Here is a 4,936-nt window from a genome sequence, read left to right on the forward strand (position 1 = left end):
TGAAGGCAAATTTCTGTAAATGGCAGAAGGACAGAAACTTTCATTCCTTAAATGCATGGGACATTAATTTTGTGCCATCTTGATTGAATTATTGTTGTCATTAGTCAACCTTGATTATATGACACTATAATGTTAAATGACCTGGTAATAGGATGCATATATTTCAGACATACTCTTCCTTGCCATCTTTGTACAGACTTCAAGGATGTTGATAGTTGATAGTTTTAATAACCCCAGGCAGTATAGCAACTAAAAGTGCAGGCTGAGTCAGTATACCAGTAAAACTCTTTCTCCCTTTCTCAGGAATACAATAAGGCCAACAGGGCGTGAAGAGGTATGTATAGAAGGCAAAGTATTTTGCTTTGAGCACTTTTGAGTCACTAATACTGAGAGTATTTTGTAGTTTTTATTTTGACTTCTTTATACTTTTATACCATAAATTTTGGCTGTAAAAATAGAGTCTTAGCTGGGCAGTGATAGTGCATGACTTTAATTCCAGCACTTGGGAAGCAGAGGCAGCCAAATTTCTGAGTTCAAGGCCAGCCTGGTCTACAGAGTAAGTTCCAGGACAGCCAGGGCTACACAGAGAAACCCTGTCTCAAAAAAAACAAAAAACAAAAAACAAAAAAAAAAAAAGTAGAGTCTTTTTATATGTTTCTTTATTATTCACAGTGATGGGTAATGGAATTTGTAAATAATGTTCCCTATATACACCTTATGTTTATATTTATAGTTCCTACATGCACAGAGAAAGGAGCATACCTATCAACAGCTAGAATTCTCACATAGGTTCTCTGAGATAAGAAGTGAAGATCATTATCATTGTCTGACATAGGAAAGAAGTTGAGCACATTTTAAATGGAATTACAATGCTAGACAGAATATTAATAAATGCAGGGCTGGTGGTTCCCACATCATTGTAATTCCACATTTCTTTCTGGCCCATGCAGATGACTATTGACTTGAGAAATAAGAGAGGTCATTGTAACCTTAACCAGGAAGGAACACCAACTAACTGCTCCACTGGATGTGGTTTCATGATGTGAATGAATTCTAACTCTTCTTGATAGGTAGCTATACTTTCTTTCCTCTGATCTATGAATGAAGACCACTGGAAGCAGCTTGACTCTACCTGTAATGAATTCAAAATATACTTTAAGATATGCATAATTTATTATGTGGTAATTTTATATCAATTTTAAAAATGACAATGTGAGAAACTGGGTAAACAATTCAGTTAGAAAAGTTCAAATAAGGAATCTCGAATGGCTGAGAACTTGAAGAAATGTTCCACATCCTTAGTCATCAGGGAAATGCAAATTAGAATGATACTGAGATTCCAACTCACACCAATCAGAACGGGTAAGATAAAAAATACAGTTGACAGTAGATGCTGGCAAGGATGTGGATGAAAAAAAAAATTACTCTTCCACTGTTGGTAGGGCTGCAAGCTGGTAAAACTATTTTAGAAATTAATCTGGCATTTCCTCAGAAAATTGGAAATAGTTCTACTTGAAGACCCAGCTCTACTACTCCTGGGCATATACCCAATAAATGCTCCAATATATTACAAGGACACATGCTCCCCTATGTTAATAGCAGCCTTATTTCTAATAGCCAGAAGCTGGAAACCACCCAGATGCCCTCAATAGAAGAATTGATACAGAAAATATAGGACATTTACACAATGGACTACTACTCAGCTATTAAAAACAATGACTTCATGAAATTTTCAGGCAAATGGATGGATCTAGAAAATATCATTCTGAGTGAGGTAATCCAGACATAAAAAACACATATGGTATGTAGTCACTGATAAGTGGATATGAGAAGCTCAGAATACCCATGATAGAACCAACAAAGCATATAGAGCTTAAGAAGAAGGGCGATCAAAATGTAGATGCTTCAATCCTACATAAAATGGGGGAAAAAAGTAATCACAGGAGGTAAAGGAAGGGAGGAACCTGGGAGGGAGAGAGGAAGGGAGGGAAATCAGAGGTCAGGATCAGGAATTAGAAGTGATATGACAGAAATACAGTTGGTTAGTAAATTGAATAAAAACATGTTGCAGGGGACAATGGGAAACTGTGGGTAGCCACTAAAACCTTCCATAATCCAGAGAAGCAAGAGGCTCCCAGAACCCAAAGGGATGATTGTAGCTAAAATATGCAGCAAAAGGGAGATAAAACCAGTAGAGACCACTTCTAGTAGACATGCATGGCCCCCAGTTGAGGGATGGAGTCACACATATATCTCAAAATTGTTAATCCAGAAATGTTCCTGTCCAAAGGAAAGTCAGGGACAGAAACTGGAACAGAGACTGAAGGAAAGTCCATCCAGAGACTACCCCACCCATTGGCAGACAATAACCCCCAACAGCATCACTAATGACAAGAAGCACTTGCTGATGGGAGTCTGGTATGGCTGTTCCCTGAAAGGTTCTACCAGCACCTGACCAATAAAAATAGAGATACTTACAGGCAACCATCAGAATGAACCCAGTGACTCCAATGGAAAAGCTAGGGGAAGGACTGAAGCAGTTGTAGGGGTTGCAATCCATATGAGGATACGACAGGGGTGGGGGTCTTTGAAGCAGTAACCAGGAAGAGGGATATCATTTGAAATGAAAACAATTAAAATTAGAGAGAGAGAGAGAGAGAGAGAGAGAGAGAGAGAGAGAGAGAGAGAGAGCTAAAAAAATATATAGCAAGAGGTGGACAGATGTGAATTAGTTATTTTTGAAAACACCTGGAATGTGGTATTCTGATATCACCTTTCTTACAACTGTACAGGAACAGAAGGAAAAATATGCAAATGAAAACAGGGGGGCTGTAGCCACATATACTTGCATGCTTAGTTCACAATTGATGAACTGCTTGAGTAGGATTAGCTTTGTTGGAGGATGTATAGCCTTGTCGGACAAAATGCGTTATTCCAAGTGGGCTTTGAGCTCCAAAATTCTACTATGTCAGGCTCAGTCTTTCTATTTTATACTTGCTCTACACCCAACCCATACAAGCTGTCTGTGGATCATGATGTACAGTTCTCAGTTACAGCCCTTGTGTGGTGTCCAAGTTCATTGTTCTCCGGGGATCTGCTTCTTTTTGCTCATGGAGTCTACAGCTCATGATTCCCTTTGGAGTTTCAGTATGATGCTGCTCACCAGATTGGAAAGGGAAAATTGGTGAAGTCTGTGGTTCCGGGTTTCATCTCTGGGTACCCATATAGTCCTAGTGTGTATCACTGGAGAGGAAGTAAGGAACAGGGATGGGCCTTGTGGTATCCCAGTATCCCTTTGGGATATGATGAAAGTGCCTGATACATGTCAGACCTGCTTGAAGGGGGAGAACATTGATTAACTCATTAAAACTATAAGCAAGCCTCAGTTAGTTTTCTTTTACAAGGGAAGCCTTAGGTATGTTCCCTCTTTACAGCAATAGAACAGTAACAAAGATACCAGATTACCCAGTTATTTATCAGAGCACATGCTGATGGCCTTCTGCTTTTACCAAAAGATTCTGAACTTTTCTAAATGCCTTTCCTGTTTTGATTCTCTATAAATGTACCTTGTTTTCTTCCTTGTTAATCTGTAAAGTTGTCACTTTCCCTCTTCCCTAATTTCAACAAAGAAAACATTAGGTGGCTGGAGAGTGGTTAAGAGCACTGGCTGTTCTTCCAGAAGTCCTGAGTTCAATTCCCAGCAACCACATGGTGGCTCACAACCATCCATAATGAGATCTGATGTCCTCTTCCGGTGTGTCTGAAGATAGCTGCAATGTACTCATATACATAAAATAAATAAATAATTCTTTCAAGAAAAGTTAATGGTAATAGAATTTCAAAGTCCTTGAAAGTATTTTAGGAGAGTACATCCCTGCACTTGCCCTGGAGGTATTAATTACACTCCTTTCTAGATGAGGACATTGAGGCTTCAAGAAGTCAAGAAGCCTAGGCAAGGCTGCATATGTTGTAAAGACAGAACTGATTAAGGAAACAGTCATTCCATTTATTCTTTTATTGGATACTTTCTTTATTTACATTCCAAAGGTTATTCCCTTTCCATGTCTCCCCTCCAGAATCCCCATCCCATACCCTTTCCCCCTGCCTCTCTACCACTTACCCACCCACTCCTGCCTTTTGTATCATCACTCTCTTTGACTCACTGTGGCTTTGAAATTGTTTCTGGGAAACAACTTAAAGAAAGAGAACATCCTTCTATGGCCATTTCCAAAACATAACTCCTGTAGTTTATTATTTCCCTGTAATTTCTTCTTACTGCTTATAGTTACTTTCCTTAGTGACAGCATTATTTAAGTCTATTAATTATTTAGGAGTATAGTATTAGCAATGACACACAAAATAAAGTTGTATTAGCCACAAGGTGCAGGTTCACACATAAATTTCAGGCAAAAAAAAAAAACAAAAAACAAAAAAACAGAAACACAAGACAGAGAATAATTATAGCCCCAGGTTTCTTAGCTGTCTGCTTGGCACTCAGGTTCTGCACCCTATTCCTCTCAGGCTTGCGTTCTGCCATGGCAATTATATCCTGATATCCTGAGAGCAAAACGACTTCAGTTCTGTTTCTTCCTGTGTGGCAATGTCAGAGATAGTTCGAGAGTGATGTCACTGAGTCAGGACCAAATAACCTATGTTCCTCACAAGAAGTAAAGATTAGAAATCCCTTGTTTCAAGTGTTATGTCTATAAACATCTCCCATTTCCATGGTAGGCAACTCTAACTTGTATATCATTGGCAAGTAGTAGAGTGAGAGCACTATACTTCCTTTCTCTGAGGGTAAATGTAGCTTACTCATTGCCTTCAAGGCATGACTTTTTCTCTTCTGTATCAGTCATTTTAGGTCTGGAACAAGATTTCCCTTGTCAGGAAGAGCAAGGCTATTGTTGCCCCCTGTGTAATTTTTTGTAGAAACTCT

Source organism: Mus pahari, chromosome 5, assembly GCF_900095145.1.
Source record: "Mus pahari chromosome 5, PAHARI_EIJ_v1.1, whole genome shotgun sequence".
NCBI classification, from domain to species: domain Eukaryota; kingdom Metazoa; phylum Chordata; class Mammalia; order Rodentia; family Muridae; genus Mus; species Mus pahari.